This window comes from Macaca thibetana, chromosome 14 (assembly GCF_024542745.1).
Source record: "Macaca thibetana thibetana isolate TM-01 chromosome 14, ASM2454274v1, whole genome shotgun sequence".
Lineage (NCBI taxonomy): Eukaryota > Metazoa > Chordata > Mammalia > Primates > Cercopithecidae > Macaca > Macaca thibetana.
The window spans coordinates 2,147,676-2,158,270 of record NC_065591.1 but is presented as its reverse complement, the minus strand read 5'-3'; positions in this window follow the sequence as shown (position 1 = coordinate 2,158,270).

Genomic DNA, 10,595 nt, shown 5'->3' with positions numbered 1-10,595 from the left:
GAGCCAAGATCATACTCAAACCGGGTTCTGGGCTCTGGGCACTGCTCTGCTCCCAACCAAAGGAGGTTCTGGGGCGTGGCAGCCAGAGTGATCTCTGCTTAGGGCGGTTTCTGGTGAGTTCTGATATCTCAAACCCCAGCATCAGGGCCAGGGCAGACAAAAGAAGAGTGAGCTGGTCAGGGATGCCCCAGTGGGGAGCTCGTTCACAACCTTTAAGGAGGGCAGGGCACAGCTCAGCAAGGGTGGCCATGAGGCCCTGGGCTTGTGGCTGAGATGGCAACTGGCTCTGGCAGTGATTGGAACAGTCCAGTCCATGGCCTTCCCTCTCAGTGCCATGGGCTGCTGCCTCCACTGGCCAACTCCAGTGGGCATTGATGGGCACTCTGCTTCCCCCACCGCCCCTGGGAGCCTAGACTCTGCCTTCAGTGACGGCAGAGGGAACCCAGGGATGGTGCCCCTTCAAAGACACAGCTGTCTCCCAGGGGAGTCTAAAGGGATCCCACACAGGTGTCACAGATGCCAGGGACAGACTGTAGGGGAGGTGTCTCCATCCACATCCACGCTGTGCCACCCACTAGTTTGTGGGGCCGGGCACCACCAAGCCTGCTGTCCTGCCTGGGCCACTCCAGCCTGGGCTGAGACTCGGCACCCCGTGGGAGTGGAGGAGTGGGGCAGAGGCAGGAGATGCCCAGGGTAAGAGCCAGATGCCTTTAGAGTGACCCCCCGGGCCTGGGCAGGACTGGGGGCAGGGGAAGACCCGCTGGCAGAAAAATGCACATCGGACCCTCCTCCTAATGGTCCCCACACTCCCTGTGCAGACAAGGCAGACTGCAGGGCAGAAGCTTGCAACCCCATTCCTGGTGGTCAGTGTGCTTTATTTAGCCCTTGATGAAGAGACTGTTTCATGACAAACGGGGGCAGTGAGCTCCCGACACCTTTAAAGCTGCAGTGTTGCCTCTCTCAGGAACCTAGAAGTGAACGACCATCCCCATTCAGGCCAGACCCTGATGCTCAAGGGTCAGGGCCCAGGCCTGTTGCCAGGCTGCCCTCTCTCTTGGACAGGTGCAGGGACCCTTGGGAGGGGCACAAGGTTGCAGAGGATCTTTAAGCAGAGTGAGGAATATGGTGAGAGAAAGCTTTAGGAGGTGGGTTCAGTGTCAGCGTTCACTATGGACAGAATCGTTTTCCTGCACAATTCATAGGTTGAAGCCCTGCCCCCCAATGAGATAGTGTTAGGAAGTGGATCTCTGGGAGGTAATTAGGGACAGATGAGGACATGAAGGTCCCTGGTCCCATAGAATTAGTGCCCTTATACGAAGAGTCATTTAGGAGCTCCCTCTTCTCTCTTTCTCTCTCCTTACATGCACTGAAGGATAGCTGTATGAAGACACAGAGAGAAGGCGGCCGTCTGCAAGCCAGGAAGAGAGCCCTCACAAAGACTGGAATCAGCAGCACCTTGATGTTGGACTTTCAGTCTCCAGAACTGCAAGAAATAAGCACCTGCTGTTTACATGCCCAGCCCTTGGTGCTTCCTTATGGCAGTTGGAGCTAACTGAGACAGCTCCCAGCACTCACCCATTCATTCATTCATTCATTCGTTCATTTACCTCATGTCTACTGAACAGCTCTGGGATGGCTCTGGGAAGCTGTGAGTCACATATATTGCCCCAGCAATGTGTGAAATATTTTTAGAGACAGTGGGGAGCAGAGGGTAGACGCCCTGAGAACCCCAGCAGGGCTGGCCAGAAACACAGGCCTTGTTGGGCTGAGGCTGGCATGGGGTGAACTTGGGAGCCTTGGGGGCAGAGGTGATAGATGTGGGGTGTTTAAAGGCAGGGAGACAAAGAAGGGAGATGGATGGTGCCCCCCCATGCCAGGCTTTGCCAGCCTCCCAACACATGAGTGTTCACCCGCCTGGATGAGACACCGCCGTGGACTTGGGAGTGAAGGTGGTGAATTTGGGCAATGCTGGAGACCATGCAGGTGGGAGGTGGGACAGGGGCAAGAGGCCGGGGCCCAGGCAGGAGCCGACAGCCTGCCAGTGCTCCCCTGAGAAGCAACCTCAGTGGGTGGCTTGGGGTCTGCTGGGCTGCCCCCACACTGACACTCTGGCTGCAGGGCCCCCTGTGTCCCCAGTGATGGCTCTCGGGATGGCTGTGTGGCCTACTCAGAGCCATCCCTGCAGCCCATGATCTCTGGGTCACCAGTTGCCAGAAGTGTCTCCCCTGCCTTGGGCAGAGGCTGAGCACCCCAGAGTGGGAGGGAAGGTGCAGTGGGGGCTCAGCCAACACTGCTCAGCCTAAGAGTCCATCACATGTGGACTGCACCCCGGCGTCAGCCAGAGTGATCTCTGCTTAGGGTGGTTTCCAGTGAGTTCTGATATCTCAAACACCAGCATCAGGGCCAGGGCAGACAAAAGAAGAGTGAGCTGGTCAGGGGTGCCCCAGTGGGGACCTCATTCACAACCTTTAAGGAGGGCAGGGCACAGCCCAGCAGGGGTGGCCACGAGGCCCTGGGCTTGTGGCTGAGATGGCAACTGGCTCTGGCAGTGATTGGAACAGTCCAGTCCACGGAACCCTGTGGCCTTGGCCGGAGGCTCATGGTGCCACAGGAACTGGAGCAATGGGTGGCCTCCCTCACCTGGTGCCCAAGTAAAGGAGGACTGGGTGCCCCTGAGGAAGGACGTTGCCATACTCTCACAAATTTACATTATTCTTCTCTCCCCCAGTCTCCCCTCAGGGACCTGCAGCCATTTGCTGGGGTGGCTAGTCTGTCCTCAGACTCAGGGGACTTACTGGACACTAACTCTACCCTGACACCCACTCCTGGGGACACAAACACCCGTCAGATCTAATAGTCAGAGGAGGGGCGTGTGGAGGCCAGGGTACTCATGGAGCTCTAGCTCAGGTCCAACTCTCGGTGGGTGCAGAGGTCACTTCCCTAGCCTCAGACAGGTGAGTAAATGGACTTATGTGGCAGCCAGCAGAGTCCCCACATTTGTCCCCTGACCTGAGGGGTGGGGGCTGCTATGGTGGGAAAGGCCAAGTAGAAGCCATGGGGTGAACTCTGCCTAGGAAAATCGTCAGTCAAAAGCAACCTCTGGCCCTGGAAGGACTGCAAAGGTCAGTGCTGCCATTGAGGACTTGGAAGATGCAGGGTGACGACCACTATGGCAGCCTCGTTCCACTCATTAAATTGGCTTGTGTGGAAGACAGGGGGGTCCTGGAGAAGGAAGGACAGTGAATTCTGGTAAACTTAACCAGGACTCCAATTGCAACTGCTGTTCCAGATATGACTACTGATCACCGGGGCAAATCAAAGCATCCCTGGACACCTGGTCTACAACCATTGATCTGGTGAAAGCTTTGATTTTTAATATAGATCTTATTTTTTAGAGCAGTTTCATGTTTACAGAGAAATTGAGCATATTTGAGAGTTCTCATATAGCACCTCTCCCCACACACAGTTTCCCTTATTATTAATATCTGGAATTAGTGTGATACATCTTTGCAACTGATGAACCAATGTTGACCTAGTCATTGATCAGGTTATATGAGGGTTCACTCTTGGTGTGTACATTCTATGAGTTTGGGCAAATGTGTAATGGCATGTCTCCACTATTATAGTATCATACAGAATTATTTTACTGCCCTAAAATCTGTCTGTGCTCCATTTATTCTTCCCTCCCTCCCCACTGACTCCTGGAAACCACTGATCTTTTCATTGTCTGCATAGTTTTACTTTTTCCAAAACGTCACATAGTGGGAAATTATACAACCTGAAAAGATAGGTAGACTTCTTCAGATTGGCTTCTTTCACTTGGCAATATGCATTTAAGGTTCCTTCACATCTTTCCATGCCATGATAGTTCATTTTTCTTTATCACTGAATAATATTCCATTCCTTGTGTGTACTAGAATTTGTTTATCCATTCACGTATTGAAGAACTTCCTGGTTGCTTCCAAGTTTTGACAATTATAAATAAAGCTGTACAAACATTAATGTCAAGGTCCTTGGGTAGACGTACGTTTTCAGCTTATTTGGGTAAACACCTAGGGCATGATTGCTGGATCATATGGTAAGACTATATTTGGTTTTGTAAGAAACCACCAAACTATTTTCCAAAGTGGCTGTCTCATGTTGCATTTCCACCAACAATGACAGAGTTCCTGTTGCTCCATGCTCTTGCCACCATTTGGTGATGTCAATGAGTTCCTGTTGCTCCATTCTCTTGCTACCATTTAGTGGTGTCAGTGTTTTGGATTTTGGTCATTCTTATAGGCATCTCATTGTTGTTTTAATTTGCAATTCTCTAATGACATGTGATACGAAACCTCTTTTCATGGGCTCATTTGCCATCTGTGCATCTTCTTTGGTGAGGAGTCTGTTCATAATTTTTCCTATTTTTACATTCAGTTGTTTGTTTTTTCATTGTTGAGTTTTAGGAGTTCTTTGACTATTTTGGAGGCAAGTCCTTTATTAGATATGTGTTTTGCAAAGATTTTCTCTCACTCTGTGGCTTGTCTTTTCATTCTTTTAACGGTGTCTTTTGCAAAGTAGAAGTCTTTACATGTTAATGAAGTCCAGCTTATCAGCTATGATCTGATGAATGCTTTTGATTCCTTGATACCTCTGAGTAAAGGCCACCAGAAGCTAGTTGCTTTCAACTGGCAAGGGCAGGAATACACGTGCACTGTCCTGCTCTGGGGTACATCAACTCTAGGTCATAATCTAGTCAACAGCTACCTTGACCAGCTTTCCCTTCCACAACCTTTCCCCTGGCTGGTTGCACTGACAATGGCAGCTGATCTTGCTGCAGAACTGGTCTGCAAACCTGGTGAGCAGAACTGGCAGTGACTCAAGCACAACTTGATAATATGGTGTGTGCTGGGGAGGGTGGGGAATGAATTCCATACAATTTGGGGCCCTGACCCTTTGATGAAATTGCTGGGGTTCCAGTGGTCTGGGCCATGCTGTGATCTATGTCTGACCCTTCCTTCTACCTCAGAGGAAGCACAGTGCTTCATGGGTGTCTTTGGATCTTGGAGGCAGCTCGTATGTGATATCCCGACCCATGTAGGAATGACCTAAAATGCTGTCTGCTTTCTGTGAGTCCCAGAACAAGAGAAGGCTCTGCAGCAAGTGCATGTGGCCATGAAAGCTGCTGAGCAACTTGAGCCATGGGACCAACAGATCCTATGGCATTTGAGGTGTCTGTGGCAGATAAGGATGCTGTGTAGGGGCCATGATAGGCTCCTGCAGTTGAATCACAGACTGATGGCAGTCAAGCTCTGCCATCATCTGTGGATAACTCTGTGGATTGCATCTAGTCCTTCAGAGAGACTGGACAGGTCACCAAGTCACCATGTGATTGGAACTATACATCATGAGTGGGATGTTGCTGAACCCAGCAAGCCATAGAGTCGGGCTTGCATAGCTATGTTCTGTCTTCAAGTGGAAGCAGCATATACAACTCGGGGGGCTCAGGCAGGCCCTGAAGGCACAAGCAAGTTACATGTAAAAGTGGCTCCAACACCTGTGGTCCCTACTCCTGCCATTCTGCAGTCACTCTCTCAGCCAGCACCTGTGGCTTCGTAGGAAGTTCCCTGCAGCCTGATCATTGTGGAAGAACAAGTCTGGTCCCAGCTTACAGATGCTTCTGCATGATACACACGGATGACCATGGAGCTCAGCCCCTCTGAGCAATGGTAGTGAAGGGAAGGGCTCCCAGTGGGCAGAACTCTGGGCAGGGTCCCTGGGTGTTTTCATTTTGCCTGGAAGGAGAGGTCAGAGCTACAGGTTCCACCCACTCATGATCAGTTGCTCCTGGCTCGGCCAGATGGATGGTCAGGGACTTGGAAGGAACGCATTTGGGAAAACGGTAACAGGAGGTGTGGGGAAGTATTGTGTGGTTAGAGCCCTCTGAAAGGGCGGAGTGTGAAGATCCTTGCAGCCCACGTGTCATTTGCCAAAGAGCAACCGCCTCAGCCGAGGAGAAGCTCACTGACCAGGTAGATAAGACAGCCTTTTCTTCGGCCATCAGTCAGGCTCCTTCCCCAGCCACCCTTCATTGCCAGTGGGCTGGTGAAGACAGGGGCTGAGGTAGCTGGGATGGAGGTCACACATAGGCTCAGCACAGGAGCTCCACTCACCAAGGCCCATCCACTAAGTGCCCGCCTGCCCCAGTGTTGCAGGGGATCTACCAGCTTCCAGGTGGAGTGGATGATATGAGACAGCTGCCGGCATGGAACTGGCACTGCTGTGCTTTCACCAGGATAGAGGCTTGCTCTGCAGGTGGACTGGCCCTCCGTGCCCACGGTGCTTTTGCTGAAACCACCTGTGGACTCTGGCGCGCCTCATTCAGCATTCTCACACTGCTGCTCAAGGAATTCGCCACAGTTAATGGAGTAGGGCAAAGGCCCCATGCTCGTGACTTTGAAGTTCTTCTGTGGTCCTCCTCTCCCCGAAGCAGCTCACAAACATGACCGTGGAATGGCCTTCTGGAGACTCACATGGTGCCTGCTGAGTGGGGACGCTTTGCAGAACGGGCTGTGTCCTCCAGGAGGCGGTCCAGGCTCTGAATTAAAGTCAGTCTGTGGAGTGGTTTCTCCTGCAGCCCAGACCTCATGGTTCTGGGAGTCAAGGAGGGGAAGCAGCAATGGCTTCTCTTTCACCCTCATGAAATTCTGCTGGTCGTGTGTTTGCTCCCTGTCCTCACAACTCTAGGTCCTCTTGGTGTAGAAGTCTGAGTTCTCGAGGGAGGAGGGTTTCCCGCAGAGGCACCACAATGGCTCCACCAGACTGGAAGGTGAAATTGCACCAGGTCATTTTGGGATCCTCACTGCAGAAAATCAACAGGTAAAGAAGGCAGTTACTGCCCGGGCCAGGGGACTGATTTTATCAGGCAGAATCGGCCGGGTTGCACAAGGAGGATGAAGAGGAGCACGTCTGGAATGCGGAGGGTCCCCTGCAGCGCCTCTTCATGTTCCCATGTCCTGTGATTAAAATCATGGAAAACCATCACCCCCGATCCAAGCAGGGCCACTCATGACCCAGGCTCTCCAGGAATGAAGGCTTAGGTCATCCCACCAGGCAAAGAGCCACATCAGCTGAGTGCTTGCAGAGGCAAAGGCTATGCGGGAGACGGAGGCTGAAACGCTAGTTCCCGCTGCACGGCTGCTGCCGAAATGAAGCCTACAATAGATGTGGGTCTTTTCTTCTTATTTTGATCCGAGTGTATTGGGTGGGGGACCACATTAGCCACTGTTTCTTCTCCTCTTCCCTACCACTTCATACGGTACTACTGTATGAAGTGTACCGTTGATAACAGTTGATATTTAATTATCTCAAACATCTCAGTGTTTAAATTTTAGGCTATCAGTCCAGGCACGGTGGCTCAGGCATGTATTCCTAGCACTTTGGGAGGCTGAGGCAGGCGGATCACCTGAGGTCAGGAGTTCAAGACTAGCCTGGCCAATGTGGTGAAACCCCATCTCTACTAAAATACCCAGGAGGTGGAGGTTGCAGTGAGTCGAGATTGCACTACTGCACTCCAGCCTGCACAACAGAGCGAGACTCTGTCTCAAAAAAAAAAAAAAGGCCAGGCGCAGTGGCTCACGCCTGTAATCCCAGCACTTTGGGAGGCCAAGGCGGGTGGATCATGAGGTCAGGAGATCGAGACCATCCTGGCTAACACAGTGAAACCCCATCTCTACTAAAAATACAAAAAATTAGCCGGGCGTGATGGCGGGAGCCTGTAGTCCCAACTACTCGGGAGGCTGAGGCAGGAGAATGGCATGAACCCAGGAGGCGGAGCTTGCAGTGAGCCGAGATTGCACCACTGCACTCCAGCCTGGGCAACAGAGCGAGACTCTGTCTCAAAACAAAAAACAAAAAACAAAAAAAACTAGGATATCAAAGGGAGAATAAGAGTCAGCTGAATCCCATGCCCCTTTTGAAATCTTTTTTTTTTTTTTTTGGAAGGGGAAGGAGCACCACCCAGAGATGAATCAGGATCAGGGACTCTCCTCTTCTCTGGGGCAGAAGGGAGCGTGTTGTTCTCTTGTATACGCTTGGCCGCATCTTGTTGGGTGGAAGAGAGATTTGACTTTGTCTTTATTTGGAAGTTAAGTATGATTAAAAATTGTGGGTGGGGAATCAGAGGACTCCATTCATATGAAATGTCCAGAATGTGCAACTCCATGGAGGTGGGAAGTGGGTCAGTGTTTGGCAGAGGCTGGCGTAAGGAGAGCGGCTGCTAGAGAGTGGGGAGTTGTTTTCAGGGGTTCTAAGTGCCGCGGATGTTCTAAGGTCAAACGGTGCTGAGGGAGGCATGCCTCTGTGAATATACTGAAAGCCCCTGAATGGTACAGTTAAAAGAGTGAATTTTATAGTATGTGAATTATATTTCAATAAAGCTGCGTAGAAAGCAAGAGGTGCAGGTGGAAGCCCGTGGGAGGGATTGGCACGGTGTTGCCCTAGCTGAGCGGAATGTACATCTTCCAGGACTCCCGGAGCTGCCTCATTAGGGGTAGGGTGGGTCACACGTGGCCTGAGTCAGCTCTGGGTGGTGGAGGGACGCGGCGGCCGTGCTCTTTTTAAGCCTGGACGTTTGCTCAACGCACCAGGGCCCTTGCTGCTCTGCTGTGCACTGCAGCCAGCCTGGGCAGCGGTGGCATCCTCCTGGAAGTCTGGGCCCCAGCCAGCTGCCTGCCCTGCTGCCAGGCCGGAGGACGTGGTATCCTGGATTCCATGTCATTCCTGGGAGTCCCCTGACTCTCAGGTGTCACCAGTGAGCTCCACCCTCCCGGGTCCAGCAGGCCCCCTGTGCCCTCACTCCAGCTCTCCAGGCATGGGGGGACCAGCGTCTCAAGTCTTCCTCGTGTTTCTGGTTGCTGACTGTGTTGCTCTTTCTCAGCCTCTCCCTAACTCTACCCACTCCGCCAGTGAAGGGAAAGGGCTCCTGCCTTTTCTCTTCTCTCCTCCTTCTTGCGTGGTCCCTCATTGTCCAGGGGCTGGGTTGCCACTGACTGCAGGGGACCCTCCAGCCCAGCCCCTCCCATGAGCCCCTCAGCAACGGTAGGAGGAATCAGTAAAATTCTGTGGGTCCTGGGGCTCTGTGCTCTAGGGCTCACCCCACTTCTTTCATTTGTTAAGTTTTTACTTCGAGTTCCTCATTGGAATTTCAGTAGTGGCCTCCCATTTCTGTGGGGATAGTTCCCAGGTACCCCAGACTCCATGCATCCACCCAGGAACCCTGATCCCTGCAGCCCTTCCCCCGAGGGCCAGCCTCCCTTCTCATCTCAGACCAGAGCCCAAAAGCCACTGGAGCTGACTCCTCACCCCACCCCCACAAGTAGTACTGACGCTTTCTCCAGGATGCCTCTTTTCAAAAACAGTGTGGTAAAATCGACATAACATAAAACTGACCATCTTAACCATTTTAAACTACATTTCAGTGGCATTAAACACACTCATGCTGTTGTGCAGCTGTCGCCACCCTTCATCTCCAGAACTTTCTCATCTTCCCAAACTGAAACTCCATCCCCATTAAACACTCACTCCCCGTCCCCTCCTCCAGGTCCTGGCACCCACCATTCACTTTCTGTCTCTATGGATTTGATCACCCTAGGGACCTTCTACCCGTGAAATCACACAGGATTTGTCCTTTTGTGACCGGCTTCTTTCACTGAGCCCAGTGTCCAGAACGGCTCTCAGGTCCGCACCTATCTCCTGGAGCCCGTGCAGCCTGCTGGTGCCTCTTGCGCCTCTGCCCACAATAATCCCCTTGCTGGACTCACAGGTCCCACCCCTCCCCCATCTAATCTGTCCACAATGGGCAGTGTGACCATCTAAAAGCTGGCACTGGCTGCCGGAAAGTGTACCTCGCCCAGGCTTCCGTCCCCAAAATCAATGCTGGAGAAGCTCCAGCATCTAGAAGGAGAAACAGCCTTGAGGAAAAATCAACAATGCAGTAAATCTCTAAGGATACTACAAGCTGTGGTGAGCTGGTGTGCACGTGCATATGTGTGTGTGTATGCATTGTGCATGTGTGTACATGCCTGTGTGTGCAAGTGTGTGCATGTATGGGTACACATGTATGCATGAATGCTGTGCTATATGTGCACGTGTGTGCACGCATGCATGCGTGTGTGTATGCGCACATGTATGTGGTGTTGGGAGCTGCAACCTGGGGAGGAGACAGCTAGAAGCAGTGACAAGAGCAGTAGTTGGAGGCAAGCTTGTCTTTTCCCAGGTTGCTTTGAGACAGTTGTTGCTGGCCGCTTCACTGCAGAAATCAGCAGCAATGGCCTGGACAGCAGGGAGAACAGCAGGGCAGAGTTAAAACCTTACATAGGGGAAGGGGGATGGATATAAACAGGTGCAGATCCGCCAGCCGTCTCCAAGCAGTTGTTCCTTTATCCTTCTGCTCTGGTCTCAGGCCTGGAGGTGGCCACACGGGCAATGGCCTCCTCCCAAAGCAGATTTTTTTCCAGAGAGTTAATGGTAAATTTCACACAAGGTGCCTGGCTAGCAGCAACAGTCAGAGGAATCAACAAAATTCTGTGGGTCCCGGGGCTCCTTGCTCTAGGCTC